Consider the following 14,597-nt stretch of genomic DNA (forward strand, 5'->3'; position numbering starts at 1 on the left):
ATGTAGTGTAAAGCGCTTTGGGGTCCTTAGGGACTAAGTAAAGCGCTATACAAATACAGGCCGTTTACCAAGTTGCAGTAACATATTTTCAGAAGTTACCATAACTTCCTGCAATTTTGCCCATATTACTCCAGGCACCATACTTGAGCTCAGTGTGTGATTGTGTATGAGGAAACTCCAATCCGATGGTTTTTCACATATTAACTATTTTAACTATCTTAACTACTTGCACTGGCCGGCACAGTTGAATAGTGTTTGCATGTAATCACACCACAAGACAAGGTACCTTCATGTTTGTTGTAAATGCACAATACATCTGCTAACTGTTAAGGATAAGTGTCTTGCTTAAGAGCATCCAAGTGGGGTAGTAAGCAACGGTATTTCTTTTATGTTACCACATACATTTTATACTGCAGGACTATATATCATCACATAAACTTTAAAATCTGTGTATATAAATTTATGAGGAGGAGAATGCCAGTTCAGAAGCATTATATGGTAAGCTTTAACAATGTGATGCAGAAGCATGAATGACCATCATCCAGATGACCTCTTTTTAGGGGAAGACTTTGCTTATTTAAGCAAGATAGTACCGTCATAACAAAAAAAAAAAACAAAACAAAACAAAACAAAAAAACAAAAAAAAACAAAAGCTTAGCTGTGGAATCGGTAAATCAGAATGCTAAACTGGCCTGAAGTTCATTTCTGACATGCATCAGCGCATTATGTTGCAAAAAATGCATGAGGCCCAAACTGTGGAGCAGATCCTTAATCAGTCACCCAAGAAAGGGAAAACATGTTGAAAACTACTGCAGCTGTGCTCCTCAGGTTCAAAATGCATACAGTGTGTTTGAACAAGGCTTAATCTTTCACCAGGATAAATGGCTCCTTTTCCAACTGTTGAAAATATGCTCCTGGCATCAAATTCAATATTAGGATAAATTTCCTCATCGTACATGTTTTTGCACTGTGTTCAGACAGATATAGAGTATACCATCCATACCACTCAATGCGAGGATTATGGCACGGCTGCTCCACATTTTTGGTAATTACCGACGTTTTTTATTCGTTTTTTATTCATTTTTTAATATTGCTGTCATGGTTTATCCACCAGTATTTGCATGCTTTCTCAAATGATATAAAAATGTGCATAAAAGTGGGAATTTAGCTCTGATTTTCAAGGGCTGTAGTTTAAATTATTTGCCTGTCATTAATTTTGCTCTTTTGTATTTTCAACAGAATCTTTTTTGGTATTGAGGTTTTACCTCTACTTTATAATTCTCTCTTAATTGTAAGAGTTTGATCAATTATAAAACTTCAGCCTTCTCTTCAAGTTAAGTCCTACTGATTGTCCCAAAGTGTGGAGCAGCAGGCATTCAGGACTCACAGTATTTTTGGTGTAGTGTTGAGTCACGGAGAGGTTTTGGGGCCTGGAATGAGTCACTGCCCTGTCTATCCGCACAGACCTTACATAACACTAAAACAGTCTTTTTTTTAAATACTCAACTTGGCAAACTAGGTCAGGTCATCGTCATTGTGTTGATGTAACATCTAACTTTTCTTCTTTTTTTTATCGGTGTGGGTAGCATTATTAAAAGGCTTTGAGCTCTTTAGCTTTAATAAGATGCTACTTTGTAGTTCATCTGTCGTTATAATATGTAGGTTAATGACAAATGAGTAGCTGAAAGCAAAAAGATCATCTTCATTTTGTCATTACACTTGACTCATCACTGCTATGTAACTCTTTGTACACATTCTTTTGTGCCATCATCTTATCACCTTTTTAGAAGCACATTTGTGTGTATGTAGATTGACTCACCCACACTAGGTTTAATTACAGCATAGATCTTTGATAACGCCTCTTCTTTACCCTCATCTGAAAGGTTGGCATAATGTTTTTGTATGTTTTCATTTCTTTAGCTTTGCTCTTGGTTTGAAACTTTGTTTGAGGGTGGTGTAAGATGGAGTCTTATTCCAGTCCACTCAACTCTGTGTAAGACCGATGGCTGTCATTGTGGGCGTTAGAGAAGACAGGGTATGATCGAGTGGTGATGGTGAGGTAGAATTGCAGCTTGGGTTTTTAATTTCTTTATCTTATTTCCTTTAAAATCAAAAATAATTAACCACATTCACAGTTTTAACACAGACAAAGTTTGTGGCTCTTCCTAGAAAATTTGCTAACTCCTTTTTGTGTAATGGCAACTTTGCTTTCAGGTGTTTACAATGTCCAACAATTACTCCACAGTGCTGTGTCCAAGGCAGAAACAATCATACGTCAGGCTGCTATTTCTGGCGTCTGCTATCATCCGCTCTCCATCCCCTATCACCGACTGACAGACAGGGATGATAAAGAGATGTCTGTGTGGATGTCTGGGATGGGGGAGGGAGGTGGCAGTGGTGGTGATGGGAGGTAAACAGTGGCTAAAGCACAGAACAGCCCCAAACAGGAAGAAATAATGAGATGGGGGTGTAGCTACATAGCAAGCAGGAGTTTGAGGAAGGGATTAGAAATCAAGCATGCTAATGGGCAGCCTAAAATATCCAGTGTCATAAGGGGGAGGTGACCTGGAAGATTTTTGCTTGTCACCACAAGGTCAGCATCCATGCCAAAGAGCTTCCTGCCAATTAACTTCCCAGCTAATCAATTGCACCACAGGGAGGTGGGAGAGGTGGTGGGTTGACATAATATTGGCACTTCTCCTTTTAATTTGTTCTCTCTGTTTTTCATTTGTCTGAGAAACACGGACTGTCAGCGCAGTGCACGAGGAAAAAAAAAAAAGTTACTCTGGTGTTTTTGTGTGTGGGTCTGGAACAGCTCAGACACAGCTGTCAGTGACTCATCAGTGTGAAGATAGCAGGGCAGTAACCTTCCTGACTCCCTGTGGTGTGTGTGGATTTGCCTGTTCCCCTTCGCAGGCGGTAAACTGAAGACAAAACTCCCTCAGTCCGCTGAGGCGTTGTGTTCTCAGTAAAAACCTCTCTGGTTTATATGTATCTTTGTGTGTGTATGTTACACATAATTTCTAACTGCAGTGTGCTGCAATGCAGGCATGCTTTTTCATGTATATTTCTATGAGGGTTCTCTTGAAATGATGGTAACATTTTTTTTAAGTTGAAAACACACAGAGAGAAAGCTCCTAGTAGGGCTTAACAGCATATGGTACATTTATTTAAAATTGACCTGCTGTTTTTGTATTTATCACATATTTATCCCTGGAATTGAGCTGCAGGTTGGTGGAGCCTCTTACGTAATCATGTGTCTGAGCCAAGCGGTTTCAGCTACTCTTGCTTTAAGGACGCCTTTTTTCAGTTTTCAGATTGACTGCCATTCGTAAACAAAAATGTTTTGTGAACTATATTCCGGGCACAACCATATTAAAGAGACGGGCTTTGATATTGTACCGATCCAAGAGCATTATTTGAAACTTTGGTAATGTGAAATATTACAGAAAATAAGGAAAAGCATTAAAAATTTAATTTGAAGTTTCTGAAAGTTATTGTATATTGTGGCAAAACAATGTTTGCACGAACCCAGTAGACATTTCATAGTAATTTTTTTCATTAGTCCTCCCAGAGCTGTTTCTACCAGACTAAGTTTACAGTAGTTTTTGTAGCCTCGTGGCATCTCAGATTGTTTTTGCATTGCAGTTATCGTACCGTATGGTGCTAACCACACACAGACTACCTCAATAACTGCTGCTGATCGAGGCGCATCATCAGCCTTATGCTATCAGATCGTTTTGCATTCAAAAATACAGAGATGCGACTTTCTGTACATGCAACTGTATATTGTGCAAATCTGTGAACATATTAAGTCAGTCTTTGTAATATGACTATAATTCTCTGCTCCATGACTAATGTGTCAGTTTGTAAACACAATTTTTTGTTATTCAATATATGTGTAGACATATGTGTGTGTGTGCGCATAGCAGTTTTTTCAGAATTTCACACTGAAGCTTGTCACAGATGCTGTGTGGATTTTTTTGTCTTTGACTTTGATTTAGTTTATGCAACTGAAAGGAAAGACGTGTCTCAGCGCTGTGTATTTGTAGCTATAAAATGATAAAGTACAAGATGAGTAGTCTTAGTTTATCGCTTGAGTTTTATTAGTATGTATTACTCCAATGACTAAGCTCTGCAGAGAAATCCCTCGATGGTCATTACTCCAGGGCATAGCCAACCCATTCTGTCCACTGGCTTTGAGGGGGATTTCTCACTTACACTGGGACGACTGTCTCTTCTTTCCCCTTCGGTTCGTTTGTCGTTTTAGGGTTTCTGCAGAGCAGCTGTTGGAAAAGGTGGTAAAATCGCTTGCTTTCCCTGTTTAGGCTAATTTCTACTAATGGTTCTTTGAGCAGCCTGAGATGCCAGCAGTTTCCTGAGATGAGATATATTGAGCCATATGGCAGCAATGGCCTCTCTATCACTGTCAGCTTTGTGTTATGTCCACCGCTGTTTTACTTTTAGGGTAAAACAGTATGACTGGCTGTTTTATCCTTCTGTCGTCTTCACTTTAACTCTCATTTTTATTGCTGTGCCATGTGGTTTGTGTCTTGACCGTATTTCAATATCACAATGAGACAACCGTGTTAAGCCAATTTTATTGGTAAAATAAAAGGTGACTGAACCATTACTCAACATGCAGTTTAGACTATATGAGCTACAAATAGCTAATAAATTACTATTAATAAAACATGAAATTCATAGCAGATTATCCCTCTTTTTGCATGAGACCAATATTTCCAGTGAAAGAGAGAAAACAAGAAAAATGTCTATGTGTGCAATCACTTTCAATGTCTTTTGTTGAATTCGACTCCCAACCCACCCATAGCAAGTGAAGCTATTGAATTACCTTGTATTTAAAATACTAGTAAATGCCCATACTGTTGGAAAAATGATATATTTAATCACACTGTGAGAAGTAAAAGTGGTAGTAGATGTTTAATTGCTTAAATTTTGGGCAGTTTTAGCCCATTTGTAGGTAGTTTGTAGGCATTTATCATTCAAATTGGACATAAATGAGATGCTAATGTAGTGATCTTAAAGTAGTGGGTGCTTTAAAAGCATTCATTTTAGCCAATTGCTATGTTCTTGTCAGGCAACACAATGAATTCATTTTATAGTACGTTTAATTCCACATTTATGGATGTAAATTATAGATGTTGTTGCTACCAAGTAAAAATGATACGAAGCTTTTATAATGTGTTATTGGTGCATGAGTGCTAAAACAGGTTTCTTTAGTCTGTTGCTAGGCAGTTGCAACAGTTTCTGATACAGATAAGAATCTTCAGGGATTGTAGCTCATCCTTTGTACCAAGTTTAGTTGTTGAACTCCTGATTGTGTATGAGGACTGTCGCAGACAGACAGAGATTTTGCATATTGCAATACGATCAATACTCGTAGCTCTCCCACCCATTTTATTTGTGGGCGATTGTGGCTCAAGAGTTGGGAGTTCGCCTTGTAATCGGAAGGTTGCCGGTTCGAGCCCCGGCTTGGACAGTCTCGGTCGTTGTGTCCTTGGGCAAGACACTTCACCCGTTGCCTACTGGTGGTGGTCAGAGGGCCCGGTGGCGCCAGTGTCCGGCAGCCTCGCCTCTGTCAGTGCGCCCCAGGGTGGCTGTGGCTACAATGTAGCTTGCTATCGCCAGTGTGTGAATGGGTGGATGACTGGATATGTAAAGCGCTTTGGGGTCCTTAGGGACTAGTAAAGCGCTATATAAATACAGGCCATTTATTTGATCTTTGTCCAGTTTTGTGCAGTCACCTTCCTGCAGGGAATCCTGTGCATGCTTCACTTGGTTTGCAGTGGTTTTACTGAATTACATTGCTGGTTGGACTATTTATCGGCTCTAAAGGAATTTATTGAATCATTAATGGTGCATTTCAGCTTAGTTTGAAAAGATGCAATTTTATAATGTAGGTCAGGAAACACTGTGGCTTGCATTAGTGCTACTCAGGGGTAGATGGAGTAATTTTAAAAGATGATGGGAGGTGAGAAAGGAGCTGCACTGCCATTGGCTGAGAGGTCAGAGACTGGGATGACACAGCTGGGTGCAATTGATATTTGTGAGGCTGGCAGAAGTGACAGATGGCAAAATGCAATGCTGGCTTTGGAAGGAGATGGAGGAGAGTGGGAGTGAGGTAAGACCGTGGAGAGAGGGTGAAAGGAAGGAAAGAGAGAAGGAATGAAGGAGGGGTTGTAGGAATCATCGCTACATCACGTTGCGCACCAATATAGCTCTGATGTTGCTGACCACAGTCAGGAACGACTAAACTTACGTGTTCCTTACTGTACCCCGCAGTTACACATCAACAGAAGTAATCAGTAAGCTTGTGGACATGTTAAGCTTTATTTTGATGTTTACACTGGGAATTTCACAAAGAAACATGAATGTGGTACGGCACAGCAGCTTCCAGTGAAAAGTAAATTTACTGTCTACACCCAGACAGCAGCTATAAATAACTATTTCAGAGCAGCAGAAAAAATGGCTGGTAAAGCTCAGCTGTCAAAGCCAACACACACCCCCATTCCTCATATTACTTCACCTCTGAGTCTTGTGACAGTTCCTGTGCTTGAATTCCCACATTACAAATATTTTACTAATCCAGTTTAGACAGGATTAACTCGCCAAGAAGAAAAAAAATACTATTTGGGCTGACTGTATTTCTTACATAGTATATATCTTTATTTTAATTAAGGGAAATGGATCATTTTTTGTCTAACTGGTGCTAGTTTATGGAGTTTAGACTTTCCCTATGAGGTTGCCTTCCTTCTTTTCGCCAGCAGCAGCTCTGACAGCCAGCTGGATCGCTGATGTCACTCTGTCCAAAGCTGACTCACCTGGCCCTCAGCACTCAGCACCCAGTTTGACACTCAGTGTTAGCAGATCCCAGGTAACCGAAGGGCTTTTCTTAGCTCTTGTCAGCACTGCTGAATCAAAACTAACCACAGAACATCCGATAGACTAGAAAAAATGGACAAGTGTTGATAAAGGTTTGGCATTACAATTCATGGGTTACTTGTCATAGGTTTTTTTTTGTAAATTTAGTGAATAGCGAGCACATTTTTTGTCATCAGTTGGCTAGTAAAAAATTTTTTGCATTCGCTTTAAGCAGGTGTCCCTTTAAAGTCCTTAAGTGGGCACCATGCCATGGGGGCTTTGACAACTAATTGCGGATTTCCTGCTAGGAAACATATTTTTTGGAGGGCTCTTAAAAGTCCACAGTTGGGAGACAGCTGTCAAGTAAGACTTTTGACCTGCATGTTTCTCCACGACTCCAGTATCCTACCAGCCTATGCTTGAAACAAGATCACCTTCAGCTACCGTGTGCATGTGAGAACTAACTCTCTTAACGTGTAGTTGCATATCTCCTGTTCACTTTTGGTGTAAGTCATTGATTTAAAGGTTTGTTTGTTGCTGATTATCCTGGGCGGGGTGCATGCGATTGAAGTTGCCCCACAAACTTTAGTTTACATTTTAATATGACTTCATAAAACCCTGTGACTGATCCCCTGCATAAATCTTACCATTTTACAAGCATCACCAGAGAAACATGGTATGGATCAAAGTGATGCCTTTGAGTGGATGTATCAGCTTTACGGGGGTTGCGATGGGCCAGACCCTATGTCTCTGTGGCCGAGATACCTCACCCGTCGCTAGAAACCTATAAATCAGGAACTACCGTCTGTGCCAAATGTGGATGAAAGCAAGCTGACCCCGCTTCCTAGCACATATCTCACCATGTGACCGTCTTTCGTTGCTTGATAGGCTGCAGCTATGTGTCTCATTTGTTGAAAAGTTAAATTAAGGTTCTGGAGTGTCAGTAACGATTTTTGCCCTATTAGGAAGAGCAGAGGTTACACGTGCTCCTCTTGATTAGTGTCTTGAGTCATGCATTCAGCAGTATCCACGTATACGCATCTCTCCACATTCTGTCTGCATGTCACATCTGTGCAAGGGATTGGAAAGCCTTTGTTTCCCATTCCAAGGCTACCATACCACCATCATGGCATTTCATTATGAGGCACACTTTCTAAATCGCTGCCTGCAAATGTAAACACTGTATGTCATATTCTAGGAACCTGGTAAGGACCTGTTAATTAAAATGAAAAGAGTGCCCTCATATGGCAAAATGATGAATCCTTATCAGACCACCTGGGGCTACATATGTTGATATGTGGCACCACCTAGTGGACAGCAGAAATAGTTTTTTGTAAGGAACCTACCTTGTAGGTCTTTTTACTAACAGTGTATGGACAAAAATAATGTCTCTTTTTAGTCAAAATGTTGTAAATTATTACATTTTATGGTAAAGATTGTGTGTAAGTGGAATTAGGCAAAAAAGATGACAACCCTGTCGGTTGGTACAGTCATCAGGAAATTAATACAAGTCAGTGAAGCAGTAGAGACATGATTTAATGTGGATCTAATCCTAAACTGCTAAAGAAATTTCTAATCAGTAAAACAAAAAAATAGAAGTGACAAAAAACATAATTAACGTTTTGATAATATGCAGAATAAACATTACTTTTGCATTTTAATGGAATTAAAATCGTCTGTGAATAGAGGAATAACATAAATACCATTCACAACCTTTTGTGTGATACTTCAGGCTTTTCCGTGTACTTTCAGCTACAGTTTTTAAAAAGTCTGATTTTCTAAGTTGTACCACACTTTAAGAAAACAGCATTACAAGACATTGCAGCTGCAAGTACTTACAGAAAACGTTCTGAAGCTAAATCAAAAACTAAAGGAGACAAAATAAAATCTATGTTTAGTATAATTATCAGTTTGCTTTCTTTCTTCACTAACACACAATTTGTTTTTGCATTAGTCTGCTGGATCCAGTCAGAAAATGCAGTTGATTTAAATGTGTTAGAAAACAGTACTTGAAAGATATTCTGCAACTTTATTTTGGTGAATTTTAATAATAATAATAATACGTTTACTACTACCGGTATTAAAAAAATAATTGTTTTTTTTTTCTTCTTGATAGTCATAAAGTATGGCAGTCAAACAAGCAGCTTGTTCTCTCCCTGCCATCTGGTTGTGACGCTAACAGATGGAGTGACTATAAATCTCTCAAACTGAAGGCTCCTTGGGAGTTGAATGCATGTATGCTTAAGTAAAGATTTTATTTGCAGCTGTAAAAAAAATGTACTGACAGCACTTTACATAAAACCCCAATAAAAAAAAAGTAGGCTTACATATATTATGTATGTATGTATTATATATGTATTTTAATGTATATGTTTTTTGTGGTTGCCGTGAGTTTCACGCATACTTCACTTGTTTTCCTGGTATCTTTTGGAGAAAGCAGAAATTAGAGACAAGTCTTTTCCAATGAGGTGTTTTTTAGGCAAAACTAATTTTTCGTATGTGCACATTATGCCTTGATCCTTCCCCATATTTCAAGAAGCTAATGTTTTTTATTGTTAAAATCACACCATATGCATACCCTTCAGATTGGAGGTATTTGAATATGCATCTTTTTTGATTTATCAAATGTTTTGTTTGGGGGTTTTTTGGGGTTTTTTACATCCGTGTTTTGCGTCGCAAAACTTCCTGATTGTGGGTTTGCTGGTGCGAAACACGTACGAGGTAGTTGGTTGGTAGTCTTGTGACAGCTTTTACTGTTTTTTGTGACTTTGAACCTGACACTTGACTCCACACCAAACTTTACAGCTGCTATTGTGGAGGCAACAGATTCAGGATTGCACTGCATTACCCAAATGCCTTCTCTGTAAATACTTTCTCCTCCTGTGTGCTGGTCTGCCCCGTCCTCACACACACATGCCAACCACTTGTGACTTTTCATCACACGCGTCTCTGCCTCTGCCTGTCCCGTTAACACAGGGAAGCAGCGTCACTCACGCTGGGGTAAAGACCTCTAGCAGTGATGTTATGTTAGTGTACATGTGCTAGCATTAGTCAACATGTTAGTGGACAAAGATGCCGTCTCAGCTGCTGGGCAAAGGTCAGATTATTAAGAAGCAGTGCAGAATTTAGCATCAGAGGTGTAACTCGGACCTTCACTGCCTAACTTTTCAAGGTTTGTGCATTTCTTCCAATACGTCAAGGTTTGCTTGTCAGTTTTGGCTCGTTGGGTGTATAGCATCAAGTGTTGTCAGCTGCACGGAAGCAGGATTTATAGCTAATCGTGAAGATGCAACTGTTTTGGACAATGTTGCATTTTGCTGGATGTTTTACTGGACTCAGCGGATGACTATTCTTGAACCAAACTGGACCTGAACCCTTCCTCTAATTTGTTACTTCCTCCGATGAGGCTTTGTAGACAGACCAGATCAACGCTCAAGTTTTTGACTATGATGCTGTCTTGCGAGTTTTGCAGAGAGAATGTGGTTGTTGTAGTTTGACATGTCCCCCAAACGACTGTGTTATTATTGTTTTTAAAATAGAACAGGAAGCAACTATCAGTCAAAGTTGCTTGGCAGCTGTTTTTGGCTGATTTTTATGAATCTGCTGCTTTACGTATGCTTCTCATAATACAGTATGCACGAATGAAGTTTTAACTGGACATTAGGATGTGGTCTTGTATTTGTATAATGCTTTGTTGAGCTGAATTTAAAAGGAATCAGCGCTCCAGGTGCAGAATAGAGCTTATCTGACTGCTCTCTGAATAAGGAAATAGATGGGTGTTTTCTCTTTTAACATTCATATGAATTTTTCACTGAAATAATTAGATATATTGGCATTTTATATTGGTTTATGTTATTAGAAACATCATATTTTCTGTTGTTAAGGAATGTATTTTCATTTGATTTTAAAATATGCTGATGACACTCAGCCTTTAACCTCTTTTTATTGTCCTTTTTTTTCTTTAGCAAAAAGGTCACTATGAGTCTTTATTATGTTTTTGTGACAGCTTATGGTTCCCTATCAGAAAAAAATGAATAAGTGAGCATGCATAGTTAGCAGCAAATTAACTTGTAAATGATGCCATATGAGAAAGTAGACATTCTTGTTTGATACCATCTGCCATCACTTTGCTCCGTAAGTTTATAAACAGCCGTAATTCTGATGTATATTCTCTCTAATTATGTATTTTTAAAATTAAACCTTGTGGGACGAAATAGAAACCTGTACATGTATTTATGTAGCTAAGAACACATGAAGCTATTCTGAAGACTGAGCTAATGCTGTCTGCTATGAATCTGTACTGCGACTCTGACTGTGAGAGGCTGTTTTCAGCGCGTCACTCAGAGCAGGGAACTGTAACAAATACACACCAAAAAACACACTGGCACACCACCTGAAACAAAATAAGAACACATCACGGCAGATGATTCAAATATATTCTATATTTGAATATTCAAATATAGAATAGAAAAGAATAGAATAGCCCTTTATTTTCAAAATAAAAATAAAACAAATTGTGGGACTGGGGGCGCTGTGCAGCTGCATACGTGCCGCCATCTTACATTTATATAATGTATAATATCAATATTATATTTGTATTTCATACACGTGTGATGTTTTTATATATGATTTGCAACTGTTTTCTCTTTTGGATACTATAGTACCAGAGTGTGTTAGGATTGAAAATTGCACAGGCATGTTTCAAATCTAAGCTCTCTAGTCCATTTGAAAAGTTCGATAAATTGGTTATTTTAAACAGAAATGCATGTTTTTGTTTGTTTTTCTGTTTTGAATGATTTGTCTTCAGATTAGATTTGTTTGTCACTTTATAACTTCCTATTTACGTTTCCTGTCCATTCCTGTAGTTATTAAATATTCTTGATATTCTTTTCCACTTTTCAATTAAATATAGAAAGTCACATTGAATGTTTATTCTATCTATCTATCTATCTATCTATCTATCTATCTATCTATCTATCTATCTATCTATCTATCTATCTATCTATCTATCTATCTATCTATCTATCTATCTATCTATCTATCTATCTATCTATCTATCTATCTATCTATCTATGAATGAGAAAGCTACAGAAACATATATGTAGACATACATAGTGTTAAACCCTTCCCTTCCACAACTGGTTGAGGTTATTTTGACACCTATATTCCCTATCGTCATAACAAGACTAGTTTGAAGTGTCTGGCACACTGTGCCAGGAGCCCAAGAGTCCATATTAGCCTATTAAGGACACTGTGTATCATGATGGCAGAGGGCAACTCTAGTATTTATAGCTTTGAGTCATAAGCTGGAATGGTGTAAGTGTATCTCTCCATCAGCATGCTTGTTCACTTAAGAAGAACTGGGAGCTGTGAATTGTCCAGGATGAGCAAAATATCATACGCACAGGTATTATAACTCCACAGACTGTACTGGATTACTTTGCTTTGTATATGTTGCAAATACATAAATTATTTATTAACAAAGTTCCAAAGAGCTTTACAGACAAAGAACAATAAAAACTGTTGACTAAATTAGGGTAATAAGCCAAAACACTGAGTATGACCAATTATTGGAAACAGAAAGTTCTGCTGATGAACTAACTCATTGTGATGTACCACTTTGGACACATAATAAGTTAAATGAATGCTTTATTATCAGATTTGATTGAACTAGTATTTTTTTTATGATTTGATGGTGTTATACATCAGCCATTACTCTTATACTGTAGAAAATATACAACCTTTAATACAATATTTCAATACAAAGTGTACTACAATATTCTCAAAGTCCAAAACAAACTCACGATGTTTCATTTGGAGAGGTGGGATTTTAGGACCACAGTATATACAGCAAGATGATTTATGGCTCACTTGAAGTGTGAGTGATGGATATGATATGACAAGTTTATGATGTGGCGATGTAGTCACAAGACCATATCACAACTGAAGAAGCCAACAGGATGACAGACATGAAGGTGATAATCCTCTGCAAGATTCTGTTTCTTAAATTAATATTTGAAAATGCCTTTTGACTTTTGTTTGTTTAGAACAACCAAAATCCATTTTATAATCTCTCACTTCTTAGGCACAGTACTACCTTTTATGAAAAAATTGCAAATAATCCAGATTCAAATGCTTCATAATTGCTGTGAACAAAGATTTATGGCTGTCGCTTATTTGTCTCTGACAGAGTATTTGCACAAATATTGAAGCAGTGGCCAGGCAGGCCGGTGTCAAGGGCTTAACATAGATAATGTGATGAATAGTCAAGTCGACTAAGTTTAGCTCTCGTGTAAGAGCATTCATCAGAAACTGAAAAGGCTGGCCAGTGAAACAGGGTCATGGCACCTGTGGGTTGTGTTGTTCTATTACAACAGTTTGTGTTGTGTTGTTGTGTCTGTAAATAAATAGCTCAGGTGCTAACTTTCCAACATCTTTGTCAAAATTAAATGGAATTTATGTTTTACATGGATGAATAATGTTAAATCAAATATTAATATGCAAATATTACGATTAAAAATCATACAGGACTTAATTTTCCTACAGCTCATTTCAGTGTTTGTGTTTTGTACTTGCGTTTGAACTCTGGCTATCCAAACTTTGATTTTTCTTGCTTTTCCCAGTGCTTTTTCTTTGCATTGTGATGCTATAATATCAGGAGGTGGAACATCATTTACATAAGTAATCAGCTGATTGAGGTCTACAAAGCCACACTGCAAGATCCCAAATCCTCAATGAGTTAAAGATAATACCCTGTGAATGCAAGGCTGCGGCCAAGATGGAGAGTAAGATCTAGAAAGTCTAATCTCTTTCTTCAGTTTATTTCTTATAGCAGACAAAATTGAGATGATAGCTGCACTGACTAAGACCCAGAGGGACATTGGGATTGTAGGATCACGTGCTTTACTGAGATAGTTTTGCAGGAAAATCTTCCAAACTCATACTCAGCAGTTTTCAGATCTAACAGGCACACAGAGGCAGACTGGCAAGAGGAAATGTGTGAGGATTGCAGTACTTGTGATGTAGGATTAACAGATGATGTTATTCTAGACATGTTAATGTGAACTGCTTGCTGCGAGGCTCCAATCGTGTGATTGGTTGAGGGAGTTCACATGTGTTGCTGCTGCTTACATCCCGTTTGGGGCAGATTGAGAATGTGAACGCATAAGTTGTATTCAAACGGACAATACCTAACTTCTTTAGGAGACACTCATGATACACACTGAGCTCGCTTCATATGCTGTGAGTAGGATATCACAGGTTGCTAATGGAGGTCTGCAGAGACCTTTTAAGGGTTTTTCTGTGTTCTGTGAGCATGAACATGAAATGAGCTCCCAGGTTAACTGCAAAATGGAGCAAACTGACTTATGTGGGGACAACACAATCAGTACCAAGACAGTGTGATTTTTAGACTTTATCAGCTCTTTATCACCTGTAAAAGCTGCTAAATATGAAGAATTGAGCCTTCAGAAATTGACAAAGAGACATGACAGGGAGATTTTCAGGAGATGTGCAGATGTGTCAGTACACGTGGCCATCGTCATGGGAATACCTCAGTGGATTGTCTTCTTACCTTTCTGTTTCATCCTTGCACCTTGGACTTAATTAAAGAATACATGACATTTCCTGTGCTGTCAACAATGGACTGGAGATGTGTTAGTATTGACCATACTGGATCAAATATATGCTGCTTTAGATGGATATAACATTGCTTT

The 14,597-nt window shown here is 38.4% G+C and overlaps 1 protein-coding gene across 2 annotated transcripts in view; it reads left to right on the forward strand.

Moving 5' to 3' along the window:
- rbm20 (RNA binding motif protein 20) overlaps window positions 1–14,597 on the forward strand; it is a 45,789-nt gene that overhangs the window by 12,550 nt on the left and 18,642 nt on the right. Inside the window, exon 1 of one of the 2 annotated variants that reach the window (XM_080879998.1) lies at window positions 9,875–10,054. The exons of the other annotated variant lie outside the window; for it this stretch is intronic. The gene's annotated coding sequence lies outside the window, so the exon portion shown is untranslated. Of the gene's footprint in view, window positions 1–9,874; window positions 10,055–14,597 lie in introns of those variants that run through there. 2 annotated transcript variants of the gene reach the window in all.

This window comes from Rhamphochromis sp. 'chilingali' (genome assembly GCF_963969265.1).
Source record: "Rhamphochromis sp. 'chilingali' genome assembly, chromosome: 4".
Classification (NCBI taxonomy): domain Eukaryota; kingdom Metazoa; phylum Chordata; class Actinopteri; order Cichliformes; family Cichlidae; genus Rhamphochromis; species Rhamphochromis sp. 'chilingali'.